This window comes from Phalangium opilio, unplaced genomic scaffold (genome assembly GCF_054372755.1).
Source record: "Phalangium opilio isolate 3A_F unplaced genomic scaffold, DU_Popi_V2 ptg000360l_1, whole genome shotgun sequence".
Lineage (NCBI taxonomy): Eukaryota > Metazoa > Arthropoda > Arachnida > Opiliones > Phalangiidae > Phalangium > Phalangium opilio.
The window spans coordinates 2,687,309-2,695,307 of record NW_028324230.1 but is presented as its reverse complement, the minus strand read 5'-3'; positions in this window follow the sequence as shown (position 1 = coordinate 2,695,307).

Sequence of the window (7,999 nt, the reverse complement as noted above, 5' to 3'; positions counted from 1 at the left end):
ATTTTAAAATAGTGAAAAAATTCTCAAAATATGCTTCTCTGGCCGAGAAACGTCGATTTTGAAAATGTTATTAAAACTCGAGGTACATTTTTATTTATTGATCAATCGATATGAAATCACTTTTAATGAGTATTTTATAGGTAAATAAGCTGAATTCGGTCAAAAATTTGTCCAGAAAAAAATTCATTAAAAAGTGTACCGAAAAAATCGCATGTTTTTTTTCTTCAAGATACAAAATCCGTGACAACGATTTCTTATTGGAAATTGAATTTTAACAGTTTTTTGGATGAATATCGTTATATTTGATTGAATTAAAGCAAAAAGTACAAAAAAAAATGGTTTCAGTGGTTATATTTGAAAATAGTGAAAAAATTCTCAAAATGTGCTTCTCTGGCCGAGAAACGTCGATTTTGAAAATGTTATTAAAAATAAAGGTACATTTTTATTTATTGATCAATCGATATGAAGTCACTTTTAATGAGTATTTTATAGGTAAATAAGCTGAATTCGATCAAAAGTTTTTCCAGAAAAAAATTCATTAAAAAGTGTACCGAAAAAATCGCATGTTTTTTTTCTTCAAGATACAAAATCCGTGACAACGATTTCTTATTGGAAATTGAATTTTAACAGTTTTTTGAATGTATATCGTTATATTTGATTGAATTAAAGCAAAAAGTACAAAAAAATAGTGGTTTCAGTGGTTATATTTTAAAATAGTGAAAACATTCTCAAAATGTGCTTCTCTGGCCGAGAAACGTCGATTTTGAAAATGTTATTAAAACTCGAGGTACATTTTTATTTATTGATCAATCGATATGAAATCACTTTTAATGAGTATTTTATAGGTAAATAAGCTGAATTCGATCAAAAGTTTGTCCAGAAAAAAATTCATTAGAAAGCGTACCGAAAAAATCGCATGTTTTTTTTCTTCAAGATACAAAATCCGTGACAACGATTTCTTATTGGAAATTGAATTTGAACAGTTTTTTGAATGAATATCGTTATATTTGCTTGAATTAAAGCGAAAAGTACAAAAATAGTGGTTTCAGTGGTTATATTTTAAAATAGTGAAAAAATTCTCAAAATGTGCTTCTCTGGCCGAGAAACGTCGATTTTGAAAATGTTATTAAAACTCGAGGTACATTTTTATTTATTGATCAATCGATATGAAATCACTTTTAATGAGTATTTTATAGGTAAATAAGCTGAATTCGGTCAAAAATTTGTCGAGAAAATAATGCATTCAAAAGTGTACCGAAAAAATCGCATGTTTTTTTTCTTCAAGATACAAACTCCGTGACAACGATTTCTTATTGGAAATTGAATTTTAACAGTTTTTTGGATGAATATCGTTATATTTGATTGAATTAAAGCAAAAAGTACAAAAAAAATGGTTTCAATGGTTATATTTGAAAATAGTGAAAAAATTCTCAAAATGTGCTTCTCTGGCCGAGAAACGTCGATTTTGAAAATGTTATTAAAAATAAAGGTACATTTTTATTTATTGATCAATCGATATGAAGTCACTTTTAATGAGTATTTTATAGGTAAATAAGCTGAATTCGGTCAAAAGTTTGTCCAGAAAAAAATTCATTAAAAAGTGTACCGAAAAAATCGCATGTTTTTTTTCTTCAAGATACAAAATCCGTGACAACGATTTCTTATTGGAAATTGAATTTTTACAGTTTTTTGGATGAATATCGTTATATTTGCTTGAATTAAAGCAAAAGGTACAAAAATAATGGTTTCAGTGGTTATATTTTCAAATAGTGAAAAAATTCTCAAAATATGCTTCTCTGGCCGAGAAACGTCGATTTTGAAAATGTTATTAAAAATAAAGGTACATTTTTATTTATTGATCAATCGATATGAAGTCACTTTTAATGAGTATTTTATAGGTAAATAAGCTGAATTCGATCAAAAGTTTGTCCAGAAAAAAATTCATTAAAAAGTGTACCGAAAAAATCGCATGTTTTTTTTCTTCAAGATACAAAATCCGTGACAACGATTTCTTATTGGAAATTGAATTTTTACAGTTTTTTGGATGAATATCGTTATATTTGATTGAATTAAAGCAAAAAGTACAAAAAAATAGTGGTTTCAGTGGTTATATTTTAAAATAGTGAAAACATTCTCAAAATGTGCTTCTCTGGCCGAGAAACGTCGATTTTGAAAATGTTATTAAAACTCGAGGTACATTTTTATTTATTGATCAATCGATATGAAATCACTTTTAATGAGTATTTTATAGGTAAATAAGCTGAATTCGATCAAAAGTTTGTCCAGAAAAAAATTCATTAAAAAGCGTACCGAAAAAATCGCATGTTTTTTTTCTTCAAGATACAAAATCCGTGACAACGATTTCTTATTGGAAATTGAATTTGAACAGTTTTTTGAATGAATATCGTTATATTTGCTTGAATTAAAGCAAAAAGTACAAAAATAGTGGTTTCAGTGGTTATATTTTAAAATAGTGAAAAAATTCTCAAAATGTGCTTCTCTGGCCGAGAAACGTCGATTTTGAAAATGTTATTAAAACTCGAGGTACATTTTTATTTATTGATCAATCGATATGAAATCACTTTCAATGAGTATTTTATAGGTAAATAAGCTGAATTCGGTCAAAAATTTGTCCAGAAAAAAATTCATTAAAAAGTGTACCGAAAAAATCGCATGTTTTTTTTCTTCAAGATACAAAATCCGTGACAACTATTTCTTATTGGAAATTGAATTTTAACAGTTTTTTGGATGAATATCGTTATATTTTCTTGAATTAAAGCAAAAAGTACAAAAATAATGGTTTCAATGGTTATATTTTAAAATAGTGAAAAAATTCTCAAAATGTTTTTCTCTGGCCGAGAAACGTCGATTTTGAAAATGTTATTAAAAATAAAGGTACATTTTTATTTATTGATCAATCGATATGAAATCACTTTTAATGAGTATTTTATAGGTAAATAAGCTGAATTCGGTCAAAAATTTGTCCAGAAAAAAATGCATTCAAAAGTGTACCGAAAAAATCGCATGTTTTTTTTCTTCAAGATACAAACTCCGTGACAACGATTTCTTATTGGAAATTGAATTTTAACAGTTTTTTGGATGAATATCGTTATATTCGATTCAATTAAAGCAAAAAGTACAAAAAAAAATGGTTTCAGTGGTTATATTTGAAAATAGTGAAAAAATTCTCAAAATGTGCTTCTCTGGCCGAGAAACGTCGATTTTGAAAATGTTATTAAAACTCGAGGTACATTTTTATTTATTGATCAATCGATATGAAATCACTTTAAATGAGTATTTTATAGATAAATAAGCTGAATTCGGTCAAAAATTTGTCCAGAAAAAAATGCATTCAAAAGTGTACCGAAAAAATCGCATGTTTTTTTTCTTCAAGATACAAACTCCGTGACAACGATTTCTTATTAGAAATTGAATTTTAACAGTTTTTTGGATGAATATCGTTATATTTGATTGAATTAAAGCAAAAAGTACAAAAAAAATGGTTTCAGTGGTTATATTTTAAAATAGTGAAAACATTCTCAAAATGTGCTTCTCTGGCCGAGAAACGTCGATTTTGAAAATGTTATTAAAACTCGAGGTACATTTTTATTTATTGATCAATCGATATGAAATCACTTTTAATGAGTATTTTATAGGTAAATAAGCTGAATTCGATCAAAAGTTTGTCCAGAAAATAATGCATTCAAAAGTGTACCGAAAAAATCGCATGTTTTTTTTCTTCAAGATACAAAATCCGTGACAACGATGTCTTATTGGAAATTGAATTTGAACAGTTTTTTGAATGAATATCGTTATATTTGCTTGAATTAAAGCGAAAAGTACAAAAATAGTGGTTTCAGTGGTTATATTTTAAAATAGTGAAAAAATTCTCAAAATGTGCTTCTCTGGCCGAGAAACGTCGATTTTGAAAATGTTATTAAAACTCGAGGTACATTTTTATTTATTGATCAATCGATATGAAATCACTTTTAATGAGTATTTTATAGGTAAATAAGCTGAATTCGGTCAAAAATTTGTCGAGAAAAAAATTCATTAAAAAGTGTACCGAAAAAATCGCATGTTTTTTTTCTTCAAGATACAAAATCCGTGACAACGATTTCTTATTGGAAATTGAATTTGAACAGTTTTTTGAATGTATATCGTTATATTTGCTTGAATTAAAGCAAAAAGTACAAAAATAGTGGTTTCAGTGGTTATATTTGATAATAGTGAAAAAATTCTCAAAATGTGCTTCTCTGGCCGAGAAACGTCGATTTTGAAAATGTTATTAAAAATAAAGGTACATTTTTATTTATTGATCAATCGATATGAAGTCACTTTTAATGAGTATTTTATAGGTAAATAAGCTGAATTCGATCAAAAGTTTGTCCAGAAAAAAATTCATTAAAAAGTGTACCGAAAAAATCGCATGTTTTTTTCTTCAAGATACAAAATCCGTGACAACGATTTCTTATTGGAAATTGAATTTTTACAGTTTTTTGGATGAATATCGTTATATTTGCTTGAATTAAAGCAAAAGGTACAAAAATAATGGTTTCAGTGGTTATATTTTAAAATAGTGAAAAAATTCTCAAAATATGCTTCTCTGGCCGAGAAACGTCGATTTTGAAAATGTTATTAAAACTCGAGGTACATTTTTATTTATTGATCAATCGATATGAAATCACTTTTAATGAGTATTTTATAGGTAAATAAGCTGAATTCGGTCAAAAATTTGTCCAGAAAAAAATTCATTAAAAAGTGTACCGAAAAAATCGCATGTTTTTTTTCTTCAAGATACAAAATCCGTGACAACTAATTCTTATTGGAAATTGAATTTTAACAGTTTTTTGGATGAATATCGTTATATTTGCTTGAATTAAAGCAAAAGGTACAAAAATAATGGTTTCAGTGGTTATATTTTAAAATAGTGAAAAAATTCTCAAAATGTGCTTCTCTGGCCGAGAAACGTCGATTTTGAAAATGTTATTAAAAATAAAGGTACATTTTTATTTATTGATCAATCGATATGAAATCACTTTTAATGAGTATTTTATAGGTAAATAAGCTGAAATCGGTCAAAAATTTGTCCAGAAAAAAATTCATTAAAAAGTGTACCGAAAAAATCGCATGTTTTTTTTCTTCAAGATACAAAATCCGTGACAACTAATTCTTATTGGAAATTGAATTTTAACAGTTTTTTGGATGAATATCGCTATATTTGATTGAATTAAAGCAAAAAGTACGAAACAAAATGGTTTCAGTGGTTATATTTGAAAATAGTGAAAAAATTCTCAAAATGTGCTTCTCTGGCCGAGAAACGTCGATTTTGAAAATGTTATTAAAAATAAAGGTACATTTTTATTTATTGATCAATCGATATGAAGTCACTTTTAATGAGTATTTTATAGGTAAATAAGCTGAATTCGATCAAAAGTTTGTCCAGAAAAAAATTCATTAAAAAGTGTACCGAAAAAATCGCATGTTTTTTTTCTTCAAGATACAAAATCCGTGACAACGATTTCTTATTGGAAATTGAATTTTTACAGTTTTTTGGATGAATATCGTTATATTTGCTTGAAATAAAGCAAAAGGTACAAAAATAATGGTTTCAGTGGTTATATTTTAAAATAGTGAAAAAATTCTCAAAATATGCTTCTCTGGCCGAGAAACGTCGATTTTGAAAATGTTATTAAAACTCGAGGTACATTTTTATTTATTGATCAATCGATATGAAATCACTTTTAATGAGTATTTTATAGGTAAATAAGCTGAATTCGGTCAAAAATTTGTCCAGAAAAAAATTCATTAAAAAGTGTACCGAAAAAATCGCATGTTTTTTTTCTTCAAGATACAAAATCCGTGACAACGATTTCTTATTGGAAATTGAATTTGAACAGTTTTTTGAATGTATATCGTTATATTTGCTTGAATTAAAGCAAAAAGTACAAAAATAGTGGTTTCAGTGGTTATATTTGATAATAGTGAAAAAATTCTCAAAATGTGCTTCTCTGGCCGAGAAACGTCGATTTTGAAAATGTTATTAAAAATAAAGGTACATTTTTATTTATTGATCAATCGATATGAAGTCACTTTTAATGAGTATTTTATAGGTAAATAAGCTGAATTCGATCAAAAGTTTGTCCAGAAAAAAATTCATTAAAAAGTGTACCGAAAAAATCGCATGTTTTTTTCTTCAAGATACAAAATCCGTGACAACGATTTCTTATTGGAAATTGAATTTTTACAGTTTTTTGGATGAATATCGTTATATTTGCTTGAATTAAAGCAAAAGGTACAAAAATAATGGTTTCAGTGGTTATATTTTAAAATAGTGAAAAAATTCTCAAAATATGCTTCTCTGGCCGAGAAACGTCGATTTTGAAAATGTTATTAAAACTCGAGGTACATTTTTATTTATTGATCAATCGATATGAAATCACTTTTAATGAGTATTTTATAGGTAAATAAGCTGAATTCGGTCAAAAATTTGTCCAGAAAAAAATTCATTAAAAAGTGTACCGAAAAAATCGCATGTTTTTTTTCTTCAAGATACAAAATCCGTGACAACTAATTTTTATTGGAAATTGAATTTTAACAGTTTTTTGGATGAATATCGTTATATTTGCTTGAATTAAAGCAAAAGGTACAAAAATAATGGTTTCAGTGGTTATATTTTAAAATAGTGAAAAAATTCTCAAAATGTGCTTCTCTGGCCGAGAAACGTCGATTTTGAAAATGTTATTAAAAATAAAGGTACATTTTTATTTATTGATCAATCGATATGAAATCACTTTTAATGAGTATTTTATAGGTAAATAAGCTGAAATCGGTCAAAAATTTGTCCAGAAAAAAATTCATTAAAAAGTGTACCGAAAAAATCGCATGTTTTTTTTCTTCAAGATACAAAATCCGTGACAACTAATTCTTATTGGAAATTGAATTTTAACAGTTTTTTGGATGAATATCGCTATATTTGATTGAATTAAAGCAAAAAGTACGAATCAAAATGGTTTCAGTGGTTATATTTGAAAATAGTGAAAAAATTCTCAAAATGTGCTTCTCTGGCCGAGAAACGTCGATTTTGAAAATGTTATTAAAAATAAAGGTACATTTTTATTTATTGATCAATCGATATGAAGTCACTTTTAATGAGTATTTTATAGGTAAATAAGCTGAATTCGATCAAAAGTTTGTCCAGAAAAAAATTCATTAAAAAGTGTACCGAAAAAATCGCATGTTTTTTTCTTCAAGATACAAAATCCGTGACAACGATTTCTTATTGGAAATTGAATTTTTACAGTTTTTTGGATGAATATAGTTATATTTGCTTGAAATAAAGCAAAAGGTACAAAAATAATGGTTTCAGTGGTTATATTTTAAAATAGTGAAAAAATTCTCAAAATATGCTTCTCTGGCCGAGAAACGTCGATTTTGAAAATGTTATTAAAACTCGAGGTACATTTTTATTTATTGATCAATCGATATGAAATCACTTTTAATGAGTATTTTATAGGTAAATAAGCTGAATTCGGTCAAAAGTTTGTCCAGAAAAAAATTCATTAAAAAGTATACCGAAAAAATCGCATGTTTTTTTCTTCAAGATACAAAATCCGTGACAACGATTTCTTATTGGAAATTGAATTTTTACAGTTTTTTGGATGAATATCGTTATATTTGCTTGAATTAAAGCAAAAGGTACAAAAATAATGGTTTCAGTGGTTATATTTTAAAATAGTGAAAAAATTCTCAAAATATGCTTCTCTGGCCGAGAAACGTCGATTTTGAAAATGTTATTAAAACTCGAGGTACATTTTTATTTATTGATCAATCGATATGAAATCACTTTTAATGAGTATTTTATAGGTAAATAAGCTGAATTCGGTCAAAAATTTGTCCAGAAAAAAATTCATTAAAAAGTGTACCGAAAAAATCGCATGTTTTTTTTCTTCAAGATACAAAATCCGTGACAACTAATTTTTATTGGAAATTGAATTTT